The sequence below is a fragment of the Triticum urartu genome, chromosome 6 (genome assembly GCF_003073215.2).
Source record: "Triticum urartu cultivar G1812 chromosome 6, Tu2.1, whole genome shotgun sequence".
Taxonomy (NCBI): Eukaryota; Viridiplantae; Streptophyta; class Magnoliopsida; order Poales; family Poaceae; genus Triticum; species Triticum urartu.
In genome coordinates this window covers 546,620,628-546,628,643 of record NC_053027.1, presented here as the reverse complement: position 1 = coordinate 546,628,643, position 8,016 = coordinate 546,620,628, and the positions used below count along the sequence as shown (strand labels likewise).

The window sequence follows — 8,016 nt, the reverse complement described above, 5'->3', positions numbered from 1 at the left end:
TTTATTTTAAAAAAGACTTAAAAATATTTTAAATAAACATATGACAAAAAATTAAAAAATGTGAATAAAACATTTGAAACTGTTAGTTTTTTTAAGGATATTTGAAACTGTTAGTGTGTATAGAGAAAATGTTTCTCGTGTACAGAAAAAATGTTTACAAAAAAATACAACGTGTATGAAAAAGAGTGATCCTATATTTTAAAAATATTAGTCAAGCATTTTGAGAAATGTTCAACAAGTAGGATTATTTCAAAAATGTTAATCAAACATTTGAAAAATGTCAAATGTGTATAGAAACAATATTGACCATGTATTAAAGAAATGTTAATCTTGTATTTGAAACGTTAACCAAGCATTTGAAGATGTTCAACAAGTATACAAAAATGTAGACCATGTATTGCAAAAATGTTAATCTTGAATTTAAAAAATGTTAATCAAACATTGGGAAAATATTTTAACATGTGTATAAAAAAATGTTGACCACATATTGAAAAATGTTAAGCATGTATTAGAAAATTTTGAAGGATATATTATAAAAGTGTAAAATTTGCATGGAAAAGGTAGACATCAAGATTTAAGGAATGTTAATCATGTATTTCAAAAAGAAATTGTAGTCTTGCTCCGTCTCCGCTGAGAAGAAAGTTTGTGGCTGCCTTCTATGAGTGTTTGGTCACGCCTTTTGTTTCGGAGTCTCCTTCACCCCACCCCCTAGCGCACATTGGACAACGCCCCCTGTTGATGACATGGTGTTCATCCTCAACGCGCCCGTCTTCGTGCTATGGCATGTGCTCGCGTATCCCAGGTTCATTACAGATAGATCCTTACATGCATGGTCAGTGCCTCCCTCTGTTTTTCACCTGATTTGGGACTTATTTTGCTTCGATTTCGCTGCGGACCTAGGTTCGGCGGCGGCGGCCCAAAGGATCGATTCCGAAGCCACACTCACAAGAAAATAGTGTACTAGCCTTAAGCTTCTGTCAATGAATCAAATGTTAAACCAGCAGTTGGTTCTAGTACAGTCAGTTATTATTTCAAGTGGTGAGGACTAGTAGTGAACTGGCGAGCTCGATAGCCGGCTCAGTGGCATGAATTTAATTTTCATATTGTATAGCCTCAACATTGTAGGTATTGATATTTTTTCATATAAATATTATCAAATTTTAATAAGTTTAACTTCATACAATTTTTATATACAAAATAAAAAAGAGAGTATGGAGTACTTGGTTTAGTCATGGGGGTCAAATGATCCCCCCCCCCCTCTGCTCGTGTACTTGGTTCAGTGTTTGAAAACATGAAAAGCGTATCAAAACCTACCACCATAACCAGTGTGAATCTACTGTCAACAACGATAATGGTAGAAAAAAGGCCAGATAGAGAAAAAATCAGAACGGGATCAAATCGTGTTAAAGTTTGACAAAAGGGTCAGAACTGTGAATTTGGCCGCGACGGGATGGGCGACTCGTGCCTCGTCAATTTGCTATACGAAGTGGAGCAAAAAGCAAAGACCGCATCTTTTTTGTGTGTTTACGAGAAAATTCCTCATGGTTTGCAATGGGATAATTAGGGTCGAGGCCCAAAAATAGATTGTGCTCATGCTCGGGATCGGGTTCGAGCCTGTTTACTTGTATCTCTAGCCTTTACTATGTGTACTATGTGAATTAGATATACATGAAATATGTACTATGTGTATGGAAAAAAGTAGACACCAAAAATAAGATTTCAAAAAATTGTTAATCATGTATTTCAAAAATGTTAAACATGTATATAGAAATGTTTTTTATGTATACAAAAAATGTTGAATGTATATGAAAACCAAGAAAACCGAAGGAAAAAAGGGAAGGAAACAAAGCACCAAGAAAAACCAAGAAAGAAATAAAAATATTGAAGAAAAGAAAAATCCTAGTGAAAACCAAGAAAAATATAGGAAACCTATGAAAAGAAAGACAAATGAGCAAAGAAAACAATGAAGAAACAAATAAAACCAGTATGAACCATGAAAAAAATGAAATACGATGAAAAGACAGAAACCAAAGAAAACAATAAAGAAAAAAATGAAGTAAGGATACATATATTCTGAAAATTAATTTACCTAAATTTAGAAAGAAAAAAATATCACACATTTACAAAATGTTCATGAGTGTAAAGAAATGTCCGCACAACTTGTAAAAAATATTGATAGCATTCAAAAAAATCCGTGTATTTAAAAAAATCGCATCTCTCAATAAATATACATGAAAAAAAACTTGCACGATTTTAACAAAAAGGTCGTGACATTTAGAAAGATGTCCATGTGTTTCAGAACTATGTTTGTGAACTTGTTAAAACATGTTTATACAATGTAAAAAAAATTGGTGTAATGTAAAAAAATATGTTTCGTACCACTCAAGAAAAACCGTTAACCTCTGGAGAGTGGACAGTGAGGGGTCAGAGTAGCAGAGGCATTGCTGGGAGTGTCCCGAAGGATTCGAAGCAAATGCCGCCAAACGCATGACCATATTGGACTGCCCAGATTACAAATTTGCAAGTTAAAAAGAACAATTTGATCAAGTGATAAACTGATCATAGGTGATGCTAGAGGATAACTGAATTGTTATTTTCCGAACGAAAGGCTCCCGCCAGGTTCCATTCCATTCATGAAACCACCAGTTTCTTGCAAGATTCAGTGCATCACCCCTATGAGGTAAACTCTAAAACTACAACAGCAAAAGTAGAGGCATTACAGAACCAGGAATAGCAGCCAAGACGCAGATATTATCAGCTTTCGGGACACCAGCCGAGCTCTTCTTGCTGTGATCTTGGCAAAACTGATATCAGGTGTCTCTGGACGGCTTTAGTAAGCGAGGCACTTTCTGCCACAGCACCTGAAAACCAGATCACATGCAACGGCAAAAAGAATGTTTTCAACCAACACCACGTAACAGCGTAGGAAACAATATTAGTAAAGCCGAAAAAAAATCAGATAACCACAGCCTAGAAACCTGCAAGAGATCGAAATCCCCGGTAAACTGGTGATCTCAGACCACTGATTCGTTGATTCGTTGTGCATGCGGTCTAAAGATCTAATTGATCTCCCGGAGGACCAACTTGGTACATGTGTTGACTTGTGGGCAGTTCTATGCAATTTCCTCAAGGGAAAATCATGATCATATCCGTATTTTTTCTTCACACGGACTAAAAGCATTAAGAGCATTACTCGGACTATCTTCTGAACATAACAGAGAATTATGAGTTCAATCAAATGGCCCCTGCCATGCTAGGCTGGACAATCAAGAGTTCCGTATGCCATACCAATGGGTCTTCGCCTTCGTGCCGTAGTGGCCACAGTTTTTGCCACAACTATACCACTGCATTTGATCATAGTTCTGTTGATGGTCATGGTCTTAATTTTGATCATGAGCAAGTTGTCATGGGCATTACTGCCGGTGTTCTGGTGGGTGTGTAGAGTTGCACTATGGTGATCATAATCTGCAAGGTAGAACATTAATAGAATGAAGTGTCTCAGTCTCCCGAGTTGTGTTTATCTCTGAATTTACTTTTTTTGCGGGTATGTGCAGATATCAATGAATGTGACATCTACCCGTGTTATGGTCACTGCAGAAACACACATGGAGGATATGATTGTCAGTGCCCTCTTGGCTTCAAGGGCAATGCATCTAAACCAAATGGATGTGAAGGTACTAGAATAAAGAACAGATTAATTGATAGCGTTATGCTTATTTCTTCAGTATATGATATTATCCGTTTCTAGGGATCAGCCAAAGATTCTTACCTTCTTAGCATATGGTATATTCGTAAATATTTATATGTCCCTCATTGACGACTGTGAACACCCGGAAGAATATCCATGTTATGGAATCTGCATCAACAGCCCTGGAACTTCCCATTGCCAGTGTCCTGATGGTACCTACACTACAGAGACCCATTGATGAAACAGGGATGCATCAGTGCCACAACAACAAAAAAGACATTTACAGGTAACAGTAGCATCGTTGTGATAATCACAATCATATCTTCCTCAAACAATTTGAATGCTCCAAACTCGTGACTTCGGCTCTTCACCTATGATGCCATATTTTACAGGTCTGTTCATAGGTCTAGTAGTCAGTGGTGGCTTGATTATTTTGCTTCTGGTACTTGCTGCCCCCTTGTAGCACACAGAATCAAGTTAAATAGAGCAAACAAACTGAAAAGAAGATTATTCAAGTAAAACCATGGGTTATTGTTGCAACAGCTAATATCACAGAAGACAGATTTTGGTGAAAGAATGACCATTCCCTTGTTGGATATAGAGAAGGCCACAGACAATTTTGGTAGAACTCGTGAGGCAGGCAGCGGAGGACACGGTGTTGTGTATAAAAGAATTTTTGACCTACAGGTTGTTGCCATCAAGAAATCCAAGATCATCGTACTGAGAGAATGTGATGACTTCATAAACGAGGTTGTGATTCTTTCTCAAATCAACCATGGAAATATTGTGAAGCTAATCGGATGTTGTCTCGAGACAGAAGTCCCGTTACTGGTTTATGAGTTCATTTCAAATGGTACACTTGATCACCATCTTCATTTTGAAGGCCCGATGTTATTATCATGGGATGATCAAACAAGGATTGAGCTTGAAGTTGCTAGAGCTCTTTCTTATCTTCATTCATCTGCTTCGATGCCAATTTATCATAGGGATATTAAATCATCCAACATACTTATTGATGATAATTTAACAGCAAAGGTATCAGATTTTGGAGCTTCGAGATACATCCCAATTGTCAAAACAGGGTTGACTACAGCTATGCAAGGAACAATAGGCTACTTAGACCCCATGTACTATTATACCGGTTGCCTAACAGACAAGAGTGATGTTTCTAGCTTTGGTGTACTTATAGAACTCCTAACTACAAAAAAACCATGCCTCTACCGTAGTGGCGGCAATGGTGTTGGTCTTGTATCACATTTCGTTTCGCTACTCGCAGAAGGCAATCTTGATTGAGCTAATTGATTTTTTTGGTTGAGCTACTCGCAGAAGGCAATCCCCAAGTCATGGAAGAGGGAGATGACAAGTCCAGGAAGTAGCTACCCTGGCAGCGATGTGCATTAAATTGAAGGGAGAAGAGCGACCTACAATGAGGGAAGTGGAGATGAAACTTGAAATTCTGAGAATGCGTGTGGCACCTGATACTGCTGCATCAAGGAGATATGACAGGGATCAAATTGGGTCTCTATAAATGTCAACTGAAGCAGTTGTTGTGGAAGCTAGCAGGCAATACACACTATGGAGGAAGAAATATTATTACCCGCAAGTTATCCTCGATGATCTTGCTGCAGCATCCTCAACAACTAAATGTTCTACACATTTGTTTCTAAAGCATTGCAAGCGAACTGAAGAATAAGGCGGCAACAATATAAGCTGTCTGCTTCTTCACCTTCTAAATTATTTTTTAAACCCTTAGCAACTGCATCTTTCAACCCTTCTGCATATAAGTGTGTGCTGGTCACTCTTCCATGTCAAATGATTGGATATCAATGGTTTTGGTTTCAGGAAATAAAACATAATCTTCAATCTGTTTCTGTATTGACTATCAAACAGAAATTTGTGTTTCTGTATGCTTGTGGTCATACAGCAATTTTCCTCCAATATTGATTGTTGTATAGATTAAGATGTACTCCCTCTGTATCAAAATATTTGAAGTTCTAGGTTTGTCCTAGCCAAACTTCTTTTAGTTTGACCAGCTTTATAAAAAGATTGCTAATATCTATAACATCGAATATGTAATAATAGTATGAAAATATATGTTATAATGAATTTAATGAAGCTAATTTGGAGTGCATGATCTCATGACTGGAGTTATAAACCCCAGTGGTATGGAGCTTCCAAACTGCTCTATCATACTCTTCGGAGAGAGACACGGATCTGTTCGAACACAAACCATAATCTCATGAGCCTATCATCTAAGCCTCTCCAGAAAGTAAGTTTAACATATATTCCATTCCATCTCAGATTTGACCAACAGTAACATTATATTCATTACAGATAAATTAAATTTCCCACAAATGAATAGCAAGGCAAAACCATATATTCCACTATGAACCAAGGATAATTGAATTATGAACCAAGGCTAAACCATATATTCCACTATGGAGATAGACAATTAACATCAAAGCTATCAGATGCATGTTATTGACTCAAAGAACCATCAAGTAGTTTCTTATTTCTCTACTGTCAATGCTATCTATGTCCACATCACATTATTTTTCAATTTTCATATTCACGTAATTATCTCAAAGTCAATAGTTCAGCCCACGAAAAAGGGAAATAATAGCCATGTGCATGTAAGAACTAAATGCAAGAGGTCATACTGCAGCCCAAATGGGGGCAGATTCATCGTACTCGAAACAACAGAAAATCCACCTGCAGAAGCTTCAGTATCCAGTTAAACATGCAGGCATGCATGTGTAAAAGTTAAATAAAATTAGTCAATCAGAAAGAAGCTTTGAATAATTATGAGACAAAACACCAATCTGGTGGAGCTTGAATGTGGACTGAGAACAAGTTCGGAGTTTAACCAGGGGCAGATTGTTGGAATGTCGATTAAACACAGTAAATACCAACTTTTATTTTGCAAAGCAGAAGATAAACAATAAAAAGAGGATTGCATGACAGGAATAATAGGATAAAATGCAACACTTCTATGATGAATAATTGCCTAGTCAAAATATGACAACTGCAAGGGGAAATGATGATTAGGGTTAGAGAAGGCTTCATGTGGTGCTAAAAATCTGTCTAGTCATTCCAAGACCAGATGTGCCGAAAATATCAGGCTACCAGCAGCTAGGGTTCGGTAGTGATCGTGTGATCCAGCCCAAGATTGGACTACCCCAACAGTTCAAACCAAACAGTAGCCAACACATTAACTTACTATATATACCTGACTGTGCACTCCATGGCTCCTTTCTGAGCTAATTAGGCTCGCTTGGTTTTATTATGCAGTTAAGACTTTTTATAGTGGATGGTGACAAGCATATAAAGAATGTTTAATCTATAATGATATGTCGACAACATTAGAGTTTAGACCATGGTAAGTCAATTAAATAATGTCTAATAAACCGACATCAACGACAGATAATCGGACTCTTGGGTTCTCTCTAAGGAATGAAAAGAGCACCAACTGAAGAAGATTCTTCATCAGCAGCAAAGAACGGGACCTAAAAGGAATAACAAAAAAAAATAGCATCACATTCAATGCTTACCTAAAGAAAGAAATAATAAAGCAAACTACATAACTAGTCATTACCTCGCCCTGTAACATAGGAACCACCATGGATAATGTTCCGCTAGGAGGAAGCTTCTCAACAACCTGCAGAGCAGCAAAAAGTTTTGGTCAAGCAAATGTCATTCTGTTACGTTACTTGCTCATACCTCTACATAACGCAGTATCACAAACTGCTACTAATTACAACAACAACGAAGCCTTTAGTCCCAAACAAGTTGGTGTAGGCTGTCAAAAAAAAATAACTGCTAGCAAACCTTAAGGATTTGAAGCAAGAGCCACCAGAGATACATGACCATATTGGACTTGTCAAACATGCAGCCAGACATTGCAAATTTAATTAAAAAGAACAATGTTTTTTTAATAATGTTAAAAATAATAATGTGATTAAGTGCAAGCTGATCATAGTTGTTGCCTCAGGATAACAGAATTATGAACCAAGTCAGAAGCATGTTTCCACTATACAGATAAACGATCACGCAGTAGTTCAAACCTATCAGATACAGTACAAGTTATACTCAAAGAATAAACATGTAGTTTCTTCTTTCTCTATGGTCAACACGGTCTATGTCCACATCATATAAACATTCTATTGATCAAATTATTGTTTATCTTTGCATTATTATCTCAAAGTCAGTAGTTCAACCCACAAAAATAGGGAAAGAATAACCATGTGCACGTGAGAAGTAAATGCAAGAGGGAAACAACAGGGAATACACTTGCAGAAGCTTGAGTATCCAATAAACATGTAGGCAGC

General features: G+C 37.1%; 1 pseudogene; it reads left to right on the top strand.

Annotated features, from left to right (window-relative positions):
• Window positions 1-3,451: 3,451 nt before the first annotated feature.
• On the top strand, window positions 3,452-6,217 carry LOC125516974 (annotated as a pseudogene).
• The last annotated feature ends 1,799 nt before the right edge of the window (window positions 6,218-8,016 follow it).